The following is a 26414-nucleotide window of genomic DNA, read 5'->3' on the forward strand; positions in this document are numbered from 1 at the left end:
CTGTTTTCCCTTTTTTAATTTTACAACTGGGAACACTAAAATACTAAAAGCTGAAATGAGAAACTTTCTGCTTTTTTACCACCATTAACAATTTGCAATGAAAGATCATTCCTCAAACATCTCCATTTGAAGAGTAAAGCTGAGTGTGTGTGTATATTATATATGTGTGTCTGTTCTATATTACAGAAAGCTTTAATACCTACACTACTGAATAAACACCAAATTTAAAAAAACAAACAAACAAAAAACCTCAACCCACATTTGGAATCATTCTTTCCCAAGAATTACTCCTTTGATAAAGACTGTTAGGTTGGGTACTGGGCAAAGCTCTGTTACTGTAAAACACTGCTTAGTATAGGGAGAAAATTTTGCAAGAAATAATTTTTTTTTTTTTTACTAATTGAAGTTTTTTCTATAAGAATATCAGAGTATATGCCTAATAGTCCTATCCTCAATCTATAATTACCATCTGCTGAACAGTCATACCTTTTAACAATTTTGAGATGTAAACACTTCAGTTTTTATCAAGTCTGTAATTCTGTTAGTGGTTTATTCCCTTTTTATGAAGCAATTCCCCCAATGCCTTCTACCTGATCACTTCAAGTGGAGTTTTCTTATTAAGCTGAGAATAAAATAAAACTTTTGATTGGGGTCATGAAAACATGGCTACGTATACAGAATTGGTAACAATTTAGTGCTCTCCTCCTCTACCTCAGTAAACGGTGTTTTTAGCAGCCTCAACCCCTGTACCCATAAAACCAAATAAAAATACGTTACCAAATATCTGTTGTATTTTTCAGACTGGCCATATCAATCTAGTTACTTGTCAACCCTAAGAGGCCAATGGCTGACATCATCTGAAAATGGATATGCAAAATCAATCTTACAACAGGGGTAAAGACCACATTGTATCTGGCTCAATAAGCAAGTGGTTGGTTCCGCTCTCCCTCCTGCACAGCTGTCTCAACCAGCGTATCAAGACTCTTGAGGTGGGGTACACACAAAAGCATAGGAGTGTTTATCCATATAGTACCGCTCTCTATGAGCTGAGAGGTGGAAACATCATGCTAGTAACAACTCCGGAAGTAAACCTCTGAGCATGTCCAGTCTGGACTTGGAGTTTCCAGGAACATAAGCAGACTCGGACTGAGCTCGCTGTTCATTCTAGTAATACGAGTGCTGGAGACCATCTCTCCAACCCATTTAACTACACCTCTACCCCGCTAGAACGCTGTCCTTGGGAGCCAAAAAAAAAAAAAATCTTACCGCGTTATAGGTGAAACCGCATTCTATCGAACTTGCTTTGATCCGCTGGAGCGCGCAGCCCCGCCCGCCCGGAGCACTGCTTTACCGCGTTCTATCCGAATTTGTGTTCTATCGAGTCGCGGTATGTTGGGGTAGAGGTGTACTAACTACTTTAGTGCATGTTATTGGGATTAAACACCCAAGCTGGAGGAGATGGGACTTTGCTTGTGGTAAGAGACAGAAACCCAGTTGAATAGTTCAGTCAGCTCATTGGTGCCTCTGTTAGGAGCTTTGTTCAGACAGCAGAGCAGTGACCTGTCCCCTGACTTCACACAAGCAGCACACCTAGAGGCTAAAAACTGCACAATAGGTCAAATGAGGGGGTTTATTGAAAGGTGAGGTTATACGACACAACCTTTAGAAGTCAAAGATAGTAACATCCACACTTGTAGAGTAAAATAACCTCTCTTTTACACACTATATCACCAGGGTGAACATTTGTCACATCACTGTAACAGCAGACAAAGCAGCTCACATTAATATTATACTTGCAATGAGGTGGCAGTTATCCAGTAGACACTGTGTTTAAAAAGAAGTCATAGAACTTTTCTCTCCATTTAACAGGTTAAACATCAAGAGATAGAACAGAAGTGCTATGTCCAAACATCTGAGTGGATGACGTATCTTTAGTACCTAGATAGCTAATTAAAGGATCCTCAGTCACATATTGTAGGAGGAAAATAGATGCATTTTAAAAAGTTAAAGGTTTTCCCTCAATATAAACAACCCAGTCTTAATACTAGACTCAGAAGTTGGCATCTACTGTTAATATCACATAACATACAAAATTTCCAACTTGCTCATATAGAAGCTATTTCCCTACATTCCTACCTAAGCTGCTCTTAACCTGTTTAGTCCATCTACATAGCGTTTACAATCAGTTTTCCAGAAGCATTAATTTGTTATTAAAATAATTTACCTAATACTTAGCCAGCTGTGCCTGAAATATTTTCAATAGAGCATTTAAACCGTAACATGAGAAACCTGAGTGCCTGAACTCCAGCACTGCTCATCAGCCACTAGGGGCCAGCACAACATGTGAGAAACATTAACATCCCAGAAGAGGAAAAGTTTGATCATACAGCTCTATTCATCTAGTTCTGTTAGCAGATTATCATGGGATCACTTGTTCCAGACTCTGAGGAAACGGAGTTGATCACCCATCCAAAACAAGCGCCTGTTTCAGAAATATACAAGGAACAGGACTTAAAGGTTTAAAAAAGAATACATCAGAGCTCAGAAGAAAAGGTGCATTACAGCCTTAGTATTTCATTGGCTTAAGCTGTTACAGTATGTGTCACTGCCTTAGAAAGCTTAATGCACCAAGTAGCTTGGTTCACAGATGGGAGTGGGAGGTCACATGCTTACTTGCCTGTCTGCTCTCCCAACCACCCCCACAGAAATTCAAGTATCAAAGTACCTCAAGCTTATTGACTAGGTTTGCAGAGGAAGGGAAGTCAATTGTACTTGGAATAAATCTTAACAGTGCATTTAAAAAAAAATAAAGTTGTCTTCATCAATCCAACATAGGTTAGTGATCATCCTACCAGCCCGGAGCACTGCTTTACCGCGTTATATCCGAATTCGTGTTATATCGGGCCGCGTTATATCGGGGTAGAGGTGTACCTTAGGTCAAGTGCTACCTGACCATTTGAAATTACCTACTTTTGAACAGCAGTTTAAAACACCACAAGAATGATGACCAGTGGCACAATTACAAGGAGTTGGGGTGAGAGGGGGCATGAAGGGCACAAGGGTTTTGCATTTGTTCAAAGTCCCATAAGCTGTGGAATTGGGGAGGGAAATGGCCCAAACACTTTTAAGCAGTGGTCCCGTACTAAATCAGTACAGCTGCTGTCAGAGTTGTCTGGAGCATTGCTCAGGCTACATGGTTGCAGTGCCACTGAAATCTGACCCACCTGCCCCTCCATAGAGAAGGGCTGCTGAGCCAAATTTTAGCAAGTGGTGTTGTGAGTTGGCACACAGGAAGTCTGTTAGCATACATGCAGCGTGGGGGAGTCCCGCAAATACTCAACTCCAAGTGGCACCTGCTCATGCGCTGTGTGGGTAAGAGGGGAGACTTGCCAGCCAAGAGAGATCCCAGGTTCCTGCAGGAGGGTGGATGAGCTGGTACCAGAATAGGGTCCAGGCTGTGGGATGGAGGGAGAACTAGAATTTGCTCCCCCCCCCCCAAAAGAAATATCTGAATTGGTGCCACTGATGACAACAGCAGGCAATGTTGTATATAAATACTGGATATGATAAGAATTCTCTCTCTGGAACTCTCAATCACTTGAGTTTTTTGACCAATGATACCATCTTCACTATAGCACAGTAAGAGTCTGAATAGCATTTTCAACTTTTCAAGTTAACAGTTTCATAATTTATGTGGCAGATGTGCAAGGCAAATTGTACGGAAAGTGATAAGCCAAGAAAAACATCCTGATGTCCACAACTGAATGATGACTTGTGGGAGGAAGGAACCATAAAGCTATTTCCTGTGCCTTACAACTTTTGTGGTTAAAACAGTACCAAGTAAATAAGATGACCCACTATGCAGCAACCCCTTTTTCGACCCTTTAAAAAGCATGCTGAATAAAGAAATGAGGATTGCATGCTGCTATGAACACCTTAAGAGGCTGTACAGAATATACCTTTTCTCTTCATGAACTACTTTTACTTCTCACTTAAAATAGATTTTTAAGTTCCAGAGTTGCTACAACTTATGTCAATGCTGTGTTATAGCTAAAGTAGTCCCCGCCCCCCCTTTTTCAAAATATTTTAGAAAACATGAGACTTATTTTTAAGTAGTTATACAATGAAAACTGCATTAAAAGGTCAGTGTCCTGTGTCATAAGAGAGGAGTCACCCCTTTCTGGTGAAATTTTAAAAGTGCTTTGGGAGGAAAAAAAACCCCAAACTATCAACAGTTCAATTTTTCCTGTCCACTGAACTTTGTCTGAAATCAATTAGTACCTGTTCAAAAACAGAATAATATATTTAAGTATTTTCCATAAGGCATATAAGGTGGGAATGTCAAAAGCAAATCAAGTGACTCAGGAGCAAAAGCTCTATTGAAAACTCAATCTGACTCGTGTGCCTAGCTCACATAGGTACTTTTGAAAAATCCCACCCATAATCTTCAAACCCGTGGCTTCTCTTTCCCAGGTTATAGACCACTGTGGAAATATTTCATTAATATGAGCTAAGCTCGTATTTTGTGCACTGCCAAATGTCAGGCCTTTTACAAACAGCAGTTTAAGCCAGCCAAGAAGCCTAACAGCACAGGACAATGGGACACCTGGATTGGAAGATAATCTTAGAACTATCTAAACTTGTAGTGATCCAGTACTATACACTGAACAAAAAAAATATCTCGTCTGTGATGCTATACCTAGGAATAAGAGAAAGTTTTAATGGAAGTACTTCAGATAGTTATATTCTTTGAAAGAATTTTTGATGCATGTGACGCTACAAACCTCTAGCCATTGGGGCCACAGGTAAGCTCTCTCACAGTGGCGAGCACTCAGGTCTGATGGTATTTAAGGGTTCAGGGCCCCAGTGAGTCTGTTTTCCCGCCCCCAACATCTCAAAGTCCATTATCCTTTTCCAGTGATGAGTGTAATTTAGGGAAGAAAGCTGGCAAACTGAGAATCTGGTTTAAGTTGAAGTCAGTCTACCTCAGGTAAGAATTTTGGGTGTGGTCACAGTGAAATTCTCAGTTCCACTGAAGTCAAGACAAAACTCCCATTGATTTCAATGGGCCTGGGATGCTACTCAGTCTCCTAACCAAATGAAATAGCCTAAGGAAGATCAGCCACCAGGGCCAATAGTGCACTAACTCTCCTTGATGTTAAAACGAGGAATCCTTTTGGCACCTTAGAGGCTAACACATTTATTTGGGCATAAGCTTTCATGGGCTAGAACCCACTTCATCAGATGCATGGAGTGGAAAATACAGTAGCAGGTATAAATACACAGTACATGAAAAGATGGGAGTTGCCATACCAAGTGGGAGGTCAGCCTAATGAGACAACTCAATTAAGAGTAGGATACCAAGGGAGGAAAAATCACTTTTGTAGTGGTAATTAGAGTGGCCCATTTCAAATAGTTGACAAGAAGGTGTGAGTAACAGTAGGGGGAAATTAGGTTTTGTAATAACCCATCATCTCCTTGATGTTGTTATTGGCAATAAGGAAGGCAATCTAAAGTGGCTAAGAGCTCAAAGGCTGGTTCCATCAGCTTTGTGAACACTAGATTTACAATCACATTAAGGCATCTTTTGGGGTAAGAATAAGTTAGAGGATTGAAAAGGTGTGTGGGGAAGCTGATACAGTGGCCAAATTAAGACTTACCAAGTTCAGCAAGAAACCATTTCTTAATAAATTAATTTTTTATATTGTGGTTGCTCCTAATGACAAGGATGGGCCTTACTGTGCTAGCTGCAGTACAGACGACACCCCTTCCGCAAAGAACTTACAGTCTAAGAGCCATATGTAGCATGGATAAGAGAAGCAAGTGGCATAATAGATAATAGAAATGTCACTCACGTGTCTTCAGTGTCAAACATTTGCTAGTTCTTCAAGTCTACTGAGATATATATATAAAATAAGTTACATACAGTGCATATTTCCAGTTCTTCACCCATCAGAACGTTACAGAAAGTATCCATGTCCGAGTTTATGCAGACAGTCACAATAAGCAGTTTTAATACCAAAGTGTAAATTGGGAGTGCTTTGTTCCAGGTGGGCCTTGAGTGGGCCTGACTGGTATATAAGGGCAGTCAGCAGTGAACCAGCTGAGCGGCGAACAGCAGAGGCTAACAGAGGGAGTTCGCCTGGGGAGAGCTCAGTGAGGCTTTCATCTGTGGGTTTCTCTGAGTAGTTACTGCAACAGCTGAGGAAGCTCTTAAGAGGAAGGTGACATGGAAGGTGAGCGATCAGCTGTTGTAACCTGCACAGGTTGTGCCATGTTTGTCTTTCTTCCACAGGACAGAAGTGACTTTGTCTGTACAAAGTGCAAGCTGGTCTCCATATTGGAAGAGAAGGTTCGAGGTTTGGAGAAACAAGTATCGACTCTGCGTTGCATAAGGGAAAATGAAGATTTCCTGGACAGACGTCAGGAGATGCTTCTACGGCCACAATGTTCGGAAGATTCAGAGCAGGCGCAACAGGGACAGAACGATGGTGAAGAAGTTTGGCAGCATCTGACCTCCAGAAGGAGAAAGAGGAGCGTCCATGTACCAGCAACAGAGATACAGGTGAGCAATCGTTTCCATGTTCTCTCTACAGGTACTAAAGCGGAGAGTGGATTAGATGACCCATCTGAGGGAAGGGAGCAGAAGGAGACTCCACCGATTGGAAGGCAAAAGATGCACTGTCCTAGGGATGGGGGTTCCACGACCACCACTCCCAAGAGGAGGAGGAGGAGGAGGGTGGTGGTGGTTGGGGACTCCCTCTTCAGGGGGCTGAGTCATCTATCTTGGTAACTTGGAAAACCGAGAGGTCTGCTGCTTGCCAAGAGCTAGGATACACGATGTGACGGAGAGACTGCCGAGACTCATCAAGCCCTCGGATCGCTACCCCTTCCTGCTTCTCCACGTGGGCACCTATGATACTGCCAAGAATGACCTTGAGCGGATCACTGCAGACTACGTGGCTCTGGGAAGAAGGATAAAGGAGTTTGAGGCGCAAGTGGTGTTCTCGTCCATCCTCCCTGTGCAAGGAAAAGGCTTGGGTAGAGACCGTCGAATCGTGGAAGTCAATGAATGGCTACGCAGGTGGTGTCTGAGAGAAGGCTTTGGATTCTTCGACCATGGGATGGTGTTCCAAGAAGGAGGAGTGCTAGGCAGAGACGGGCTCCACCTAACGAAGAGAGGGAACAGCATCTTCGCAAGCAGGCTGGCTAACCTAGTGAGGAGGGATTTAAACTAGGTTCACCAGGGGAAGGAGACCAAAGCCCTGAGGTAAGTGGGGAAATGGGATCCTGGGAGGAAGCACGAGCAGGAGAGCACAAGAGGGGGGGACTCTTGTCTCATACTGAGAAAGAGGGATGATCGATGAGTTATCTTAAGTGCCTATACAAAAATGCAAGAAGCCTGGCTAACAAGCAGGGAGAACTGGAAGTTGTGGCACAGTCAGGGAACTATGATGCGATTGGAACAACAGAGACGTGGTGGGATAACTCACATGACTGGAGTACTGTCATAGATGGATATAAACTGTTCAGGAAGGACAGGCAGGGCAGAAAAGATGGGGGAGTTGCGTTGTATGTAAGAGAGGAGTATGACTGCTCAGAGCTCCGCTATGAAACTGCAGAAAAACCTGAGAGTCTCTGGATAAAGTTGAGAAGTGTGAGCAACAAGGGTGATGTTGTGGTCGGAGCCTGCTATAGACCACCAGACCAGGGGGATGAGGTGGACGAGGCTTTCTTCAGAAGTTGCTAGATCGCAGGCCCTGGTTCTCATGGGAGACTTTAACAACCTTGTAATCTGGTGGGAGAGCAATACAGCGGTGCACAGACAATCCAGGAAGTTTTTGGAAAGTGTAGGGGACAATTTCCTAGTGCAAGTGCTGGAGGAACCAACTAGGGGCAGAGCTTTTCTTTACCTGCTGCTCAAACAGGGAAGAATTAGTAGGGGAAGCAAAAGTGGATGGGAACCTGGGAGGCAGTGACCATGAGATAGTCGAATTCAGGATCCTGACACAAGGAAGAAAGGAGAGCAGCAGAATACGGACCCTGGACTTCAGAAAAGCAGACTTTGACTCCCTCAGGGAACAGATGGGCAGGATCCCCTGGGAGAATAACATGAAGGGCAAAGGGGTCCAGGAGAGCTGGCTGTATTTTAAAGAATCCCTATTGCGGTTGCAGGAACAAACCATCCCGATGTGTAGAAAGAATAGTAAATATAGCAGGCGACCAGCTTGGCTAAACAGTGAAATCCTTGCTGATCTTAAACACAAAAAAGAAGCTTACGAGAAGGGGAAGATTGGACAAATGACCAGGGAGGAGTATAAAAATATTGCTCAGGCATGCAGGAGTGAAATCAGGAAGGCCAAATCACACTTGGAGTTGCAGCTAGCAAGAGATGTTAAGAGTAACAAGAAGGGTTTCTTCAGGTATGTTAGCAACAAGAAGAAAGTCAAGGAAAGCGTGGGCCCCTTACTGAATGAGGGAGGCAACCTAGTGACCGAGAACGTGGAAAAAGCTAATGTACTCAATGCTTTTTTTGCCTCTGTCTTCACGAACAAGGTCAGCTCCCAGACTGCTGCACTGGGCAGCACAGTATGGGGAGAAGGTGACCAGCCTCTGTGGAAAAAGAAGTGGTTTAGGACTATTTAGAAAAACTGGACGTGCACAAGTCCATGGGGCCGGATGCGCTGCATCTGAGGGTGCTAAAGGAGTTGGCGGATGAGATTGCAGAGCCATTGGCCATTATCTTTGAAAAATCATGGCAATCAGGGGAGGTCCCGGATGACTGGAAAAAGGCTAATGTAGTGCCCATCTTTAAGAAAGGGAAGAAGGAGGATCCGGGGAACTACAGGCCAGTCAGCCTCACCTCAGTCCCTGGAAAAATCATGGAGCAGGTCCTCAAGGAATCAATTATGAAACACTTAGAGGAGAGGAAAGTGATCAGGAACAGTCAGCATGGATTCACCACGGGGAAGTCGTGCCTGACTAACCTAATTGCCCTCTATGATGAGATAACTGGCTCACTGTAGATGAGGGGAAAGCAGTGGATGTGTTATTCCTTGACTTTAGCAAAGCTTTTGATACGGTCTCCCACAGTATTCTTGCCGCCAAAAATAAAATAAAATTAAAAAAAAAATCACTGGATATGCTGCTGTCAGTGGCTTCCTCTAACCATTACTATCTTCTCTCCAAATTCAAGCTGTTTGGTCCCATCTATGGCCATGTCTACAGTAGTATAAAAGTTATTAACATATGATCTCTCTTATACAAACATCCTTCTTTAAAAAGGTTGTTTAATACACAAAGTACTTAGAAAGTTCTAAATTCAAGTACTTCAGGACCACGTTTCCTTTTAATGGGAGGGCTTGACAGCTACATGGTAAATATAGAGTAAGAGTTTCATTTCATTATATTAGGTTTCTCACAGTGGATTTACGATATTTAGATTGCACAGTATTCACTGCTATAATGTTATAGCCAATGCACCTTTTTATGATGAAACATCCTAAGAATGGAATTAGTAAAAAATATAAACCAATTTCATAGAGATTTAATAGTTCCTTTTCGATACACCTTCTTAGCTGAAGAGGAGACTCAGTACTTACACAGCTAAGTGCTAGAAAAGTAAACTTGTGTTCAAAAGAGCAGAACAGCAAAAGTAGTCATGGAACTGCATATTGGGAAAATTTTCCCATCTCTTTTCCTACACCAATATATACACACACAAATGTGGCTTATTACAGCTGAAGTCACTGTTTAGCAGGCTTAGTTCCTTTTCATTTGTATGCTCCCAAGGTTATGCAAATTACATTTAAACTATGATAAATATATAACCAAAATATGTAAAAACATGTAGTTTGGGTATCTTAGTAATTTTTGACATGTAGATTTCTGGTTCTTACAGATACATTTCGTAGCCAGAATGATTACACTTACTTCTCTTTTTGACTAGTTCTCGGACTTTTAAATAATGAACAGGACAAGAGAATAAAACATTTTCTTTTGGGTAATGGGCCAACTAGCAATTAGATTAGTATTTTTAAATTAACTGTGTTCATGTACAGGATTTAGACATCTCATTCCCTCCCTCAGGACAGAGTTATCCACTACCTAAAAGAGTAACATCAGCGACTGAGAGTGATTGCTTCCCTGGCCTGCCATCTGACTGCTGCTGGAGCTGCTCACCAACTATGTCCAGGAGAGGGGGAAAGTGCTCCTGCAACAGCTACTGCTGGCTGCTCCGTCCACCCACACAGCCACCTCGAGTGGATTTTGTTGCAACTCTCTTTGCATGAGGAAACAAGGGTCTGGGTCAAAGAGCTCATGCAGCAATAAACCTTGGAGAGAAAGCTTTGGCTTTGTTTGAGTGTCAAAGTCAAATCTCAGAAAAGGGCTAATCTGGACTATACAAAAGGTGCGTGTGATTTATTAGAGAAGGGTGGAAACCACACCTGTTTACAGGAGGGTCAGAGGCAGCAGCAGTTAATTGTTTGTTGTAAGTAATACACAAATAAACCTTATTTACAAAACATTGATAAATACGAATATTCTATCTACAGTTACAGATGGAATCACTAATTAAACTGGATTATTTATTCTGCAGTTGCTGGAGTCAAAAGTTCTTATAAAAGAAAGAAGCACTCAGTCTGTAAATTAGATACTTAATGCAAAATCATCTCCCATCAAGTGAATGCACATCATAACTATTTTCTTTTAATAGCCAAACCCATCCTTATTTAAAATGCAACATATTTTGCTCCTAAACATTGAGGCTAGTTCATCTCTAGTGCAGCTCAAATGAATACGGTGATGTTATACCAGAGATTAATTTGGGCCCATTACATGTAACAATACATGTTTATTATATGTAATGTTATAGACTTTCAGATATCGTGAGTGCAAAGGATACTAAATATGCTGAGCATTGCACCACTGCCGCCTTTTGTCTTTTGGGATGAATTCAGCGAATATCTCTTATGTGAGTGAAACACTGGCAGTGCTGGCTACAGCTAAATAGAGTGCAAGCTTCCCACACAGAATTTCCACTGTCTTTCTTGACCAGTAAAACTCCTGCTACAAGACCTCTCAAGTAAAGGCTCCAGTTGTACCAAGTTTTGCTTTCCAGATGCTACCATAGCAAACTTAATATTTTTATGACAGTAACTCTTAAAGGCCTCAATCCGGATCAGAGGACCCATTGTGCTAGGCACTATACAAACACTTGGAGTATCAACCCGGATGACCTTTCCAACTAAATAGACGTAACAGGTAACTATCCTTACGTCATCCCCATTTTACAGATGGGGAATTAAAGCAGAGAGATTAAGTGATTTACTCAAAAGTCACACAGGAAGTCTGTGGCAGATGCAGGAATAGAACCAGATCACTTGAGACCCAGTCCAATGTCTCAGCCTCAAGGTCATCCTTCCACCTTAGCCACTTCAGTTTACAATATATAGTATAAAGTGTTGAACATACTTGTTTATCTATACTAGAAAATTCTGTAGAAATTATACTTCCGCTTGTTCCAACACAAGTTCAGATGAACCAGTGGGAACCATAGGGTAGACGAGGTTCTTGAAGCTGTACTAGTTTGCACTGGTATATTCATAAGTCACTGAAGCCTTGCCTAGACTCTGAGTCCCATCAATTCAACTGAACCAATGTGAGAACAGATGAAGTTTTATTGTAAAATTCCATGGTGTGAGAAAAGGGAGCACATCATTTCACTTCCATTGTTAGCTTCCACCTTAGCCTACAAAACATTCAACAATGACTAGGCCAGCTGATGTGGTGTGTCTGCTACTTATTATACTAATTGTAATAGTATTACTGTCCTCCTGTGCTCCCCATCCATTTATTGCATGTCATGTGCCTTACTTGGGGCTGAAACTCTTCCTTGTGCTGCATGCAATGCTCACACAAAACAATCTCAATCTTGATTGAGGTATCTAGGTACTACTGCAATACAAATGAAGAATCATCCCAAATTTTACTAATACAGTAACTATATTAAACTTTTTTTCCTTTTACACGATACCTAAGCATAGCATATCTTGCAACACTTCACTGTTTTTAACTCCCCTACTCAGGTCTTCACCCCTTGCTGTGTTTATATCATTTAGAAAGTAATGTCCTTGTAGAAAGAAAACTAATTTCAAGTGCGTTTATAAAATGCTGCATACATTTGTGTCACTGTCTGACAAACACTTCTGATGTCATTTTCCTCCAGCATAATTACATGCTATTGAATTATCACTTTAAGACCCAAACCTCCCCACCCCAAGAGAACCCTTGAAGCCTGCACAGAGCCCCACTGAAGACAAAGGGGCTTCGTGTACATCAGCTTGCAGGATCAGGCCCCAAAAGGCTTCAACTTCCTAAAAATCTCCACACAGCAAAGAGAATCAGGTTTTTGCCCCTAGAAAGACCATAAGACAAGTGATAAAAATAATGCTTTCAAATGGACAATCAGGGTTCAACTCACCCACCTTTTTTTTGGTATAAAGGAGAGACAACAGCACTAGGGATTATAAGAAGCTGCATTAAAAACAAGAAAGAATTGAATGCCTTGAACCTTATGCTTCATATTACTAACAATATAGGAGAGAAAGGATTTGTGGAATTCAGTGCAGGATTATTCCAAAATAGCTATAAGGCAACTTTTCTTTTTAAGCTTGTAAAAAGAAGTGCAGAAACAGTCAACTACTGTCAACTACTCTTTGCATTGTAAACAATGATGTATCAACATGCTAATGCACCGAGACAATTTCTCTGTTTAAAAAAATTACATTAAGATAATTCTTTTAAAAAACAAAAGCAGTTGTATCCCATGCAAGAATTCAATTGATTTAAAAAATAAAACTAACACTGAGGATATTGGTCTATCGATGACTGTTCATTTACTGGTCTCTTTTGGTTGTGTTCCAGTAAGGCATATAACAGATCACACCATGGCTTTCTAAAGAGATCACGAGCATGTGACAGGGTTATGCTGCCAACAAACAAGTAACATAGCTTGCCAAAGAATGGTCTTGAAATTATAAATGCTTGAAAAGTATTAGCTGAACAATTAGAAATCGAGTGCTTATGCCACAAAATAGGAAGGAATTCTTAGAGAAAGACTTCAACTGGTCTTAGCAAATACACTGTGTAGTACAATGATTCAAACTGGAATTCTAGATGCATCTAGAACTATCCTTACATCTAGGAATGAAGTTGGGATTTGAATATCCAGGAATTAGAGGTTGGAGGGGCTAGGGTATACAAAGAAGAATGTACACACTTCACAATAAAGCATAGTTCTTACTTTGCAAAACATCCACTGTAAGGGACAAGGTTTATCAAACAAAACCCATTCATTGGCTTTCCATCACTGCATTATTAGCTCAAGGTATAACTCTAGCCTTGCCCCTTAATCAACTCCTGTTTACATACAAAAAAATCAAGATATAGAGTGAAGTGATGCTTTAACTTTAACTCTTGCTCCATGGCAGGCCAGCTAAAGCTCAAATGCTGTTGATGCTTGAACTAGTAATACAGTGGGATCTCCTCTAACCAATAATCATTCTGTGGCTATTAGCCAGGATGGACAGGGATGGTGTCCCAAGCCTCTGTTTTCCAGAAGCTGGGAATGGGTGACAGGGGATGGAAAACAGAGGCTTGGGACACCATTCCTGTCCATCCTGGCTAATAGCCACTGATGGACCTATCCTCTATGAACTTATCTAGATCTTTTTTGAACCCTGTTATAGTCTTGGCCTTCACAACATCCTCTGGCAAGGAGTTCTACAGGTTGACTGTGCATTGTGTGAAAAAAATACTTCCTGTTTTGTTTTAAACCTGCTGCCTATTAATTTCATTTGGTGACCCCTAGTTCTTGTGTTATGAGAAGGAGTGAATAACACTTGCTTATTTACTTTCCCCACACCAGTCATGATTTTGTAGACCTCTATCACATCCCCCTCTTAATTGTCTCTTTTCCAAGTTGAAGAGTCCCAGTCTTATTAATCTCTCCTCATACGGAAGCCATTCCATACCCCTAATCATTTTTGTTGCCCTTTTCTGAACCTTTTCCAATTCCAATATCTTTTTTGAGATGGGGCGACCACATCTGCACGCAGTATTCAAGATGTGGGTGTACCATGGATTTTTATATAGGCAATATGGTATTTTCTGTCTTCTTATCTATCCCTTTCTTAAGGATTCCCAACATTGTTTGCTTTTTTGACTGCCACTCCGCATTGAGTGGATGTTTTCAGAGAACTATCCACAATTACTCCAAGATCTCTTTCTTGAGTGGTAACAGCCAATGTAGAGCCCATCATTTTATATGTATCGTTGGGATTATGTTTTCCAATGTGCATTACTTTGCATTTATCAACACTGAATTTCATCTGCCATGTTGTTGCCCAGTCAGCCCGTTTTGATAGACCCTTTGCAGTCTGCCTGGGTCTTAACTATCTTGAGCAATTTTGAATCATCTGCAAATTTTGCACCTCACTGTTTACCCCTTTTTCTAGATCATTTATGAATATATTGAATAGGACTGGGCCAAGTATAGACCCCTGGGGGACACCACTATTTACCTCTCTCCATTCTGAAAACTGACCATTTATTCCTACCCTTTGTTTCCTATCTTTTAACCAGTTACCAATCCACGAGAGGACCTTCCCTCTTATCCCATGACAGCTTACTTTGCTTAAGAGCCTTTGGTGAGGGATCTCGTCAAAGGCTTTCTGAAAATTTAAGTACACTATATCCACTGGATCCCCTTTGTCCTCATGCTTGTTGACCCCCCCTCAGAGAGTTCTAGTAGATTGGTGAGGCATGATTTCCCTTTACAAAAACCATGTTGACTCTTCCCTAACAAATTACGTTCATCTATTTGTCTGACAATTTTGTTCTTCACTATAGTTTCAACCAGTTTGCCCGGTACTGAAGTCAGGCTTACTGGCCTGTAATTGCCGGGATCACTTCTGGAGCCTGTTTTAAAAGCAGCTTCAGTGTTATTTTGCAGTGTGACTGCTCTCACTCAAGCTAGGCTAACTCAGGAGAAGTGAAGTCAAACCAACACTGCAACTAAGACAAACCCTTATTCATTTTTTAAAACAAGTTTATAAAACTTGCATATTTTCGATATCCTGCAAGCATCATCTACAGTTATAGTTTGTGGGGGATGGGGGGGTTTGTTTTTTGTTTTAAAAAACACTGTTATACCCTCCATCCAAGTCCTCATCCTCTGTACTAATACTACTTTTCAACCCACCCAAGCACATTGATTTCCTGGGAAACATTCTCAATCTACAGACTCCTATGGCTTCCACCACTGTAGTATCGGAGTACCTAACAAACATTGATATCCTCACAATGCACCTTCTCAATACATTGCTCTTTGCTATTGTGTGTTTGCTTACAGGCTTTCAAGTCATGAGACACTGATTATACCCAAATCACGTATTATATCAAGGGCTTTACTCACATGTAGCTGTAATACAACTACTGCATTCCTTTCACAACCAATACTGCAATCTGATAAAAAAAGTTATCAAATTTATCTCGCAAATCATCCAGATAAATACAGTGACCAAGTGACACTATTTTCCCCCTATATTGTGCTAAAGCAAGAATGCATTGGCTGTGACTAGATCAACGGAGCTCATTCCTAGACTCCATTGGCATATAGCAGGAAGAGCACATTGCAAAAGATAAAGAAACACAAATTTAAGATAGTTTCCAAAGTGGCTTCCTTTTTGCTGGGGATGCAAGAATTGCCAAAACTAAGGCTACCCCCTTCCATTCCACCCTGATAATAAATGGATAGGAAAAAACTCTTGAGCTCAAGTAATCTAGAGTTTTGAAGAAGCTGAAATAATAGTTCAGATGGTAAAGCAATACTCCGTGGCCTCTCTTCCGGATCTAGTTAATTTTAACCTGATTACACCTAGGCTATTATGCTGAAAAACCTCTTTACGTCAGCAAAATCTATTAAATGAGAGCTGACCAATTCAACAACTTGAAGTTTTTCACTTCATACATCTTTTAATAACCCCTTATTACATTCAGGCCAATATGCTGGCTAGTTATGTGATGGAGCTACCAACAGGTACTCTTCCAATCGCAAAAACCACTACTCATTTTTAGTGCCCCGGCACTGGCTCAGATATTCTGCAGAGGCTATGCTGCAACATACTACGGTCTTCTCTACACTGCATCTTGATGTGCACAAGCTGGGATGTAAACTCTAGTGCACACCAGTGTGCTGTGCACTAACTGGCCCATCAATGCATGCTAGAAGTCCCCTACCATCCACTGATGTAGTTCCATTTCAAACAGTACTATGTCAACATACACTAGAAAACTTTTAGTATGCACCAATCATGTTCACGCCACACTGGTGTGCATTAGAATTTACACCCAAGCTGGTCTGCACTAACGCTTAGGGCTTGTCAACACAAAAACTGTACCACCTTAGCTATGCCTGTATAGTTAAAAACAGTACAAACCCCGAGTGTTGACACAGTTGGGAGAATAAGATACACCTGCGTAAGGCACCTTCCTACTGGTATACTCGAGTCCAAAGTTGCGGGTATACTGCTTTAACTATTTAGGTTAGTGAACCACAAACGTTGGAGGGTTGTGGGCCCCCCCCCCCACCTCTGTCCTTGCCTCCCCCACCCTTGGAGCCGGGAGTGGGACTGCAGCTGGGGGGTGAGTGTAATATGAACGGGGTAAAGGGGCCATGGCTAGGGGCGGTTCTTGGAGCAGGGCCACGGTTTGGGGCAGGATCAGAGCCACAGCCAGGCTGCGGTGGGGGCCAGCAGCCAGGCCTGTGGCCAGCTGCAGCTCTGATCCTGGCCTTGCCACCAGCATTGGTCTCAGGCCAGGAAAGGAGCTGCAGTCAGTAGCCAAGGTTCGGGCCAGGGTGGTACTTCCTCCCCACCCCCAAACAGTCCGTCATGCCCCCCGGGGGGGGGTCCCCACACTTTGGGGACCTCTGCTTTAGGTTTAAAAAGCCACCCCACCCCACCCAAAATAGTTAAATCTGCACAGCTTAAACTAAAATGAAACAACAAGGAGTCCGGTGGCACCTGAGGTTTTTTACCCACGAAATCTTATGCCCAAATAAATCTGTTAGTCTTTAAGGTGCCACAGGACTCCTTGTTGTTTTTGTGGATACAGACTAACACTGCTACAAGTTTTCCTGAGAATGGAATATGTTCATTCGTCTCTAGAAGAGATATTATGTAATGAGTTATACTACAAACCTTTTCCTAAATTAAAAAGAACTCCATATATTTTGTAAGGAGGCAGTATATTTTCTTGTCCTCTTCCCTCTGGATATTCTAGGATCACTCTACTTTAGTTTACTTTACGTGTTGTATCAAGGCAGCACCTAAGATTCCAGAAACTGTTTCCACTATAACCTTACTTTCCGAATCTATTCCTTGGCTATAACATTTTAATCCAGTTTGCTCTATCTGAAGCCAAGTTCTGCCTTAGAAAAATAAAACAGAATTTTCACATTACAAAAAACTAAGCCTGAATAAACTCTGTGTGCAAAATTTTAGCTCCCTAAATAAACATTATTGTTTCAACTGCATACTGGGAACAATATTCAGATACATCTTAAACATATTTGAACCCAGTGGTCTGGAAAATCCCAACGTACAATAGCACAATTTTTTTTAATCTTCACCCTTTTATCAGACTACAGCCATTGAAGTTAATCAAAAGCAGCAGCTTTAAAGAACAGCAAAAACCCACTGCTGCCCCATCTTCTCCTGTTTCAGATTTTTCTCCCTGTCCTCTGATGAATTTGGATTACTAGAATTTTGCTTTCCCACTCCCTGAATAGCCAATGAAGGATAACAAAAGATGCAGTTATCAACTCTCAGTATACTCAATTAGCTCATTACTTCTATTTGCCTTTAAGCTTTCAGCGAAGCAGAGTCACAACCTACAAACCCTTTTCTTTGATAAAGAGTTGGACCAAGTCAGAGGATCTCATATTAATGGCTACAGTCCACCTCCATTGGTTCACACTAAACTGTGCCAGACAAATTGCATACAAATAAAATTGTCACAATGGAACATCCAGGATAAGAGATATCTATATACGTCCGTCTCTCTTTTAACCTTTTTTTGGGGGGGTTGCCAAATGTGTGATCATCTACTTCAGTTTGCTGCTGTTTTCACAAATTAGCAGGGGGGGGGGGGAGGGGGGGGGGAGAGAACTTAATTGAGACGGAGCTAAAAATACAATACAAATACCTTGTGGTGATCACTGAAGATAAATATTATTTTGTATTGCAAAGCTTGGCTGCCAATATTATATACAAAGTAGGTTTTATTTTACTGCTTACTTAGAAGGACAACATGAAGTTTCCTCTCCTTTCGGAGGGATCATTTGTTAAAATGGTTCCACTAGCAGATCAAATATCAATTAAATCCTCAAAAGACAACAAGGAGGTTTCATTTGCATCATAGCCCCAGTTTCTAGTTTCTGCCTGCAAGTACAATGAAAAGAGGATAATCTGAGATGAAACAATAAACTTTAAAACATTTAAATAATTTTTCACTATGATCCGATATAAAAACGTACAAATTAATGGGAAGATTCGTATATACAGTAGAACCTCAGAGGAACGAACACCTCGGGAATGGAGGTTGTTCATAACTCTGAAACGTTTGTAACTCTGAACAAAACATGATGGTTGTTCTTTCAAAAGTTTACAACTGAACATTAACTTAATACAGCTTTGAAACTACTATGCAGAAGAAAAATATTGCTTTTAACAATCTTAATTTAAATGAAACAAGCACAGAAACAGTTTCCTTGCCTTGTCAAAAAAAATTTAAACTTTCCCTTTATTTTTTTAGTAGTTTATGTTTATAAACCCCCAGTATTACTGTACAGTATTTGGTTTTTTTGGTGTTTGTTTTTTGTTTGGTTTCTGCTGCTGCGCTGCCTGATTGTGTACTTCCGGTTCCAAGTGAGGTGTGTGGTTGACCGGTCAGTTCGTAACTGTTGTTCTACTGTGCTATAATCTGATCATTGCAACTGCACCAAGTAAATTGTTATAATATATTTATACTATTTTGCATAATTAACCAAAAGAATTCTGTCATTTTGACAGTTTAATGATGGAAAATAGGACTGAGAGAACCCAGATTCCAATTAGAAAATTTTGGATTTCTAAGTTTCCAAGTTATTACTAGTAAAACTATATTATGATGTCACCAAAAAGATTATTGAATTTACCATGCAACAGCCTGAATGTTTAGTATTTTAAAGGCTTAATTGGAAAGCAGATGCTTTCAGCCTTACTTCGTACCATTATATGGTGACTAGAAAGCATCATGAAAAATGACAACTTTCTTTCATGCTTCAGAGATGCACATGCAGCTTCTACCAACTTCAGTGAGATCACCATCTAAGGGGAGATTTTGACAGTGTCAAATTCATTCCAAAATTAATTTGAATATAGAAGTTTTAGAACCTCAATAGAACACAGCCCCCAAAACACTTCCTGTCCCTTGCCATTCTTCCACAGTGCTCCCCCCCAGTCCCACTTAAAAGACAAGAAATCCTATGTTGTGCATGTGGAACTGCATGTCAGGTGCCACTCTCAAGTGACAAATCAAATAAGGCTAATATCAGATGCTGTTTTGAGGGCAGGGATAGGGCAGACAACAAGGAGAGGAGGGTGTTTCCTAAGCCACAATCGGTCTTCTTATCATTGCTGCAGATTAATGAGGCTGAGCTGTGTATTTTAAGAGGTTTGAGAAATTCTAACTAATCCTGTCATTTTAACATTTCTAATTGTATCCCAAATGGGCCAGCTATTTTCTGCTACACAATACATATGCAGTCTATATCAAACTGGTGAGGATGATATGAAATACACTTTACGAGTAGCATGACAACATTTTAAAAAAAAATCTTCCTTAAAACACACAGACACACTCTACAGTGACCTGGTATCACACTAGCTGGGACCTAATGACAATCTGATCCCCGTCCAAACAGATTTTACTTATACTTATAGTATTCAAAAATACTATTCTACACAAAGTACTGGTTGTTAATGATTCATCAACCCTAAAACAAGTACATCCCTCCAGTGCTTCTAACGCAATTACATTAGCTTAGAACTGGAGTTGAAAGTGTCTCATAAGTGGCTATCTGCACACCTGCTAAATCAAATTGTAGTTGCCAAATGTGTGATCATCTACTTCAGTTTGCTGCTGTTTTCACAAATTAGCAGAGGTGCCCAAGATAAACCAGAAATAATGGAGTGTTCAACCCCAAAAGAGTGACTGGGAGGAGAATGCAACAAACATTGGGTAAACAACAAGTCAGGAGTCTGAAGTAGTGATGTGTGAGGAGGAGGATGCAGCCCTAAGAAAGTGTGGCCAAGTCTAAAGTTTTAATCATTGGGACATGCACAACTGTCCTAAAACATTATTAAGAGCAACTCTTCTAGAGACCAAAAACCACCTCGTCACAATCTAGACATTAAATATTTCTGCACTACCCCATCTTTATAATCCTTGCCCTTCAGGTACAGAGTAGGAGAGTCCCTTTTAAGGTCGCAAAATTCCTCAAAACTTTTAGTATGTGTTTTTACACTGGCTTCACTTAGGCCTATTGACGGAATTATTCAGTCATGAAAGTCTCCGCTGTACTTGCAGATCTCAAAGGTTATGTCTACACTATGGTTGGGAAGTGATTCCTAGAGTGGGTAGACAGACTTACACTAGCTGGCACTGATGGCAGTTTGGGCTAGCCACCTGAGTCCAAGGTTCCCCAACCCCCTGGGTCTGAGCTCAGGTGGCTAGCCTATGGTGCAACGGCCACACGGTGATTTTTTGCATGCTAGCTCAAACTGAGCTTATGAGAGTCTATCTGGGCTGGGAATCACACCTCCCAGTTGCAGCATAGACATACCCACAGTGATTGCCTAGTCTGGGAAATATCAAAGTAAATAACTTAATCAGTTGAAAGTAGATTAATTGAAACCTAGTTATTTGGATTGCTTTCTTTAAACTTAGTACAGTCCCAATTGAGGACACCGAGGCAAAATTCCAAACCGACAATCTCCCTAAAAGAAGACACTCATTCAATAATTTGGCTCTACTCTTCAGAAACAGGGTATGAAAAGGGAGAAATAAAATTAGTCTTTAAAGAAATTGTTGGACTTCTTCATTTGAGTGACCTTTGTAGTCCCAGATGCACTTCCATATCTGTCTAAGGAGCACATTCTCAAATGTGAAGGACTTAGCTAAACAATATCCACTTATTCCAGTTTGAGCTGGGAAGTTAAAGCCCTCACCCAAAACTAAAAATATACATCTCCTCTATCTTTATCCGTTTCCTCTGAATACCCATGACTGCAATGTCAGGAAGATGAGAGAGATGCTGCAAGAAAGATGGAGGTAGACCAATGAGAGAGCTGAACACATTAGTATGCACATTGGTGGAATAATGGTAGGCGTTTGACACACCATCTTAGTCAGCTCTAGGAGAACCTCGTTAACAGGTAGATTCACCCTGGAGGGTGTTGCCAACTGCAAGATATCCATCAGCTTGTTTTGAGGATCCTTGACCTCCTCCAGCAGGATCTGCAGAGTATCTGCTACCCTTCTAATGAGGTCCTGAAACTGCCTGAAGTCATCAGCCATGGAAGGTGGTGGAGGCATAACCGTCTCATCCGGTGATGACGAAATTGGAGTCTCAGGGGTGACTTCTTCATCTGCCCTAGCTTCCTGTTCTTCGAAAGTTTCCATCTGTGGTGGGGGGATCGGTAGGGGGCAGGATGTGAAACCCTGGTTTCCCTGAGGGATGGCACATGTGGTCTGTTAAATTGCTGCCAACAGGCAGCCCACAGGTCCCAATACAGCCATTATGGGGTCTGCAAAGATGCGGAGGTACATGCAAAGCTGGTTCCACCATCCTTCGTCACCTGCAAGGTCCTCCCTGTGGCTGGCTAAAGGCAGATTCCCAAAGGGTTACGTAGGAAAACCCCTCACTGGAACCAAGGAGACCTACTGGGAATTCTCTTCCTGCACATCCTCCCATGGGGGAGGTTGGGCAGCAAACTGAGGATGGAGGAGAACCCTGGGCCATGTAATGGCTGCTCAGAGACAGAGGTCTCAGTAACAAGAGACATTCAGTACCTGTCAACAATGGGGACTCTGGTTCCTCCAACACTGAGAGGTGCCTCAAGTATAGGAATTCCCGATGACGATGGGCATACTGCAGGCATTGTAGATATCAGATGCCATTGCTTGCTCGGTACCAATGATACCACTTGCATAGGTACTCCCAGCTGAGCTGCTTGCATCAACACTGATGGCCGGATTGAGGCATGTGTCGGCACCAATGGCTCAGTAAGGTGCTTCAGGCTGAACTCAACGGTACTCTGTGCTTGTTCTCCTTACTGGTGGAGGGCATCGGTGCCCTATTGGAGCCATGCATCCTCTCCTTGGAGCTCTGGGGCTTCACAGGCCTGCTGCAACTGGAGAAAGAGTCCTCGGACTCAATGATACCTTCAGAGACCGATGACCTCACCAGGAATGTGGTCTTTTTTGGAGCAGGCTCCTTAGAGTGAGAGTCCGCGGTCCTCTTTTTGGGCGTCTTCCCAGTGGGTTTCATAGACTTTCCTTTCTCAGGGGAACCATGCCCTGAGATTGATGGGGCACTGGACTTGTCCGGGGACAGATGTACCAGAGAGAGTGGGGGGGGGTTCCTGACCTGGCTTAGGATGTATTCCATGGTATATTCCCTGGCTAATAGTCTGAGCTTTATCTCACTGTTCTTCCTTGCCCTGGACATAAGGACCAAACAGAAGAATTACTTTTGGGAGACATGGGAATCCCCCAGGCAATGGACACACTTGGCGTGCCTGTTGCTTACCATAGAGCCTCCCAAGACGAGGTAGTGTTTGAACTCTGACAAGCCAGGCATGTCCTGCTAGGAGAAGACAATTCTCCTGGAGGGAATGGGGGGTGGGAGGGGAGAAATCCTCTCACTTAAAACTAACTATACTAAACACTAAGGGCTTGTCTTCACTACCAGGGTAAGTCAACCTAAGTTATGCTACTCCAGCTATGTGAATAACTTACCCCAGTATATTTGCTGCGCTGCATCGATGGGAGACGCTCACTGGTCGACTTACTTTACTCTTCTCAGGGAGCTGAAGCTATCAGATCCGAGTCGACTGGAGAGGGTCTTCACTAGACCTGCTAAATCGACACCAGCTGCATCAACTGCAGCAGCGTTGATCTCCCCTGTAGTGAAGACCAGCCCTTACTTACAACTTCCTAACTGCAAGAAAAATCAGAAGGCTGAGTATGCTCTAGGTAGATGTGGTAGAGTTCTATCTCAGACGGTAGAGAAGAAACGGAGGGCAGCTTCGCACCTCTATATAGCCTCAGGGTCTGCCATGAGGAAGTACAGGGCACACGTGCAGGACAAATGCTAGCTCGAAATCTCCAATCAAGGGCTCAAGAGGTGCATGCGCACCTGAAGTAGAGCACCCATAGGGACACTACTCGAAGAAGTAGTATGAGTTCAAGAGGCCCCATAGTTGAAGTGCAGGTTTTATTCTCCCATTGATACATGTACATAACTGTCACAAACAACTGGAGTCATGTATGTGCATCGAGGGAAAAATGGTGGTCTGCTATTTATGTCTTTGTTATTGGTAACTAGATTTTATATTACATTGTTCAACAAGTTTTGAGGTTTTGGGGGAAGGGGGTTGTTTGTTTTTTAGTAAAAGTGATTGACCAGATGCCTTTAACATGGTTGCTCAGAAAAAAGCAGCAGCTTTCTCTCCTTTGAAAACATCTCTATTTTCAAAGTGTCACTTTACACTTTATACATTGGAGGTTAGAGCTAATCAATATTTTTATTCTATTTTTCTATTTTGTAAACCATTTTCCAATTTTGAAACAGGAGAACAATCAAAACTAATTAAATAGAAAGATTTAAATCTCAAGCATACAAAGGCTACTTTTTAAAGTGACATGTGAAAACAGAAATGCACATTGATATTTTTTGGCTGTGGAATAGGGACAGCACTATCATTATGCTTTCAGTCACCATTAATTTACAACTGAGCACTCCTCTCTTAATGCGTCTTTCAGCCATTCAAATATTCCTTTTATTTAAAGGTGGACTGAGAAAACAAAAGCAGGCTCACCCGCCCGATTTGTGGGAATGGGAAAGTACCATCCTACAATCAAGGAAATTTCTTGTTTTTATTACTGAGTTCTGATATGGAGCCATCACTAAATCTGATATCCCAGTCACCTACCAGGATGCATACAACTTACTCATCCCAGAGGCCAAGAGGATCTCTTTTCTTTCCTAATAGTGCCATAAAGCAAATCTTACAACGAAGCAAAGCTATTCCAGTTAGGAGGAATTCAGAGGGATTCATAATTTTTTCATCTGCCTCATCATGTTGCTTCCAGAAAATGAGGAAGAGAAAATGGCCATCAGCCAGCTCTACCTCTAAACCCTGTAAATGTGCTCACTGTTCACCCACGGGGAAGAGAAAACCAGGCACCAATGGTCCACACTTTAAGGTTTCCACTAAAACAGATCATGGCAGTCTATGCTACCACACATGGGGGGAGGGAAGGGAAAGCAGTTGCTGCATAGTTTAGTTAGAAGCTGAAATTAGAGGGTGCATACATAGAATCTGAGTGCAGAAGTCTTCCTTTGGAATTCAAATTATTTAGTGACAGCTGCGATGCTTATGTATAGATTACTTAGAAAGGGGCAATCCTGATTAGAAATTTACAATGGATAGAAATTAGTTATGCTTCTGGGAAGAAAGCATGTATACAACACCCTATTTTATAATGCACTGTCGTAGGCAGCATTATCTGGAGGAAATAGCACAGCATTGGGGGTAAAGCACATCTGAGTTTTAATCCTGGTTCTGCTGCACTCACACTGTGTAGTGCTGGGCAAGACACTTCACCTCTGCCTGACTTCCCTTAGCTATAAAATGAAAGCAAGGCTTAGCTACTTGAGAGCTATCAAAGTTAGTTCATTTCTGAAGAGCACTCTAAAGATGCTCAGATCAGGCACTTGAACTAAGATTCGTATACAGTACATATAGTGCTTATCTTGGTTCTAAGTGCTATATTTTTACACCCCATACAAGGGTAAGAGTTTCAACCAAATTGGGTCCTGTTCCATAACTAGGCTCCGAGGAACTATAGAAACAAAAATAAATAATAATTAAGGAGCTCTAAGATCAAGTCATCACAGGAATAAAGCTGGAGTGCATGAGTTATGACACACAAGCTTCCCAAAGTCTTCCTGATCGCAATTGCCTTTTAAAATTTAAAATTATGTGCCCAATTAGATCACTCCACTGACTGAGCATTCTAACACCACAGAATGACGTTACCCATTAAATGCAATTACATATTGCAGATCTTAGTACAAGAGGTTACAAATCATCAGTGGTACAATGTCTACTAATGCACACAAGGTACAGTAGTAAGTTAAGGGACAAAGTGGCACATTTTGGAAAGTAATTTCTTCAAGCCATCCTAACCATCTTTATGAATACCAGGCAATTAGAGCTACCTTCATTTGTCTATATGAACCATAAGATTTCATTAATATTGAAGGTCAGGTATTTCAAGATCTTAAACCATAGAAACTGCCATACTGGATCCAACTGCGGTGCACCCAAAACCAATACCCTTATGACGGCCAGATGCTTCAAATGGAAGTTTTAAGAAACCCTGTAATAGGCAATTATGGAATAACTTGCCAGCAGACACAATTCTTCCTTACCCCAGCAGAGGTTGTATACGCTTTTGTCCAGAAGCATATGGGTTTATTTACTTTCCAAGATGGCAGAGGGCAGATTCCACTGCCACATTGTGCTTCCTGGAAACTGAGGAATCAGAGTAATTTAGCAAAACAAAATCACACCAAAAGGGTGAAACACAGCTTCACTGTAGAGGGAAAAAAATAATTCATCTGTTTTAATGATTACCATGATTTACTCAGTTTTATGGGTATTCATGTAAACCAAGTGTCCTGCACTCAAATCTATTTTGTGTAATACATGTATATATTTGTGTGTATATTACTACACCCACTTATCTTGCATTAAAAACATTGCTTCACTTTCTTAGATCTACCGCTTATTTTCCGGGCGATAATTTACTGGTACATTTTGGATGGAGGAAAAATAGCTTTGCCACAAAAATAGCACATGGGCACAGAGATGCAGAATGTATGTTCTTTCAAAAATAAGTAATTTATATTACAATATTAAATTACATGCACTAGTAACTAGAGGGATTCATTTAGAAAGTTAGACGAGTAGGTAGAGCAGGGGTCAGCAACGTTTGGCACGCGGCTCGCCAGGGTA

The 26414-nt window shown here is 41.6% G+C and overlaps 1 protein-coding gene and 1 long non-coding RNA gene across 3 annotated transcripts in view; both read right to left on the reverse strand.

The window, feature by feature from the left end:
* The window catches only part of CLINT1 (clathrin interactor 1), a 79594-nt gene that overhangs the window by 41004 nt on the left and 12176 nt on the right, over window positions 1-26414 (reverse strand). The window lies entirely within an intron of this gene.
* LOC135973208 (uncharacterized) lies at window positions 17339-26388 on the reverse strand. The gene is made up of 2 exons (XR_010589947.1): window positions 20861-26388; window positions 17339-20793 (listed from the first exon to the last, which is right to left on the reverse strand). It is a non-coding gene; the product is annotated as an uncharacterized LOC135973208 (long non-coding RNA).

Source organism: Chrysemys picta, chromosome 8 (genome assembly GCF_011386835.1).
Source record: "Chrysemys picta bellii isolate R12L10 chromosome 8, ASM1138683v2, whole genome shotgun sequence".
NCBI classification, from domain to species: domain Eukaryota; kingdom Metazoa; phylum Chordata; order Testudines; family Emydidae; genus Chrysemys; species Chrysemys picta.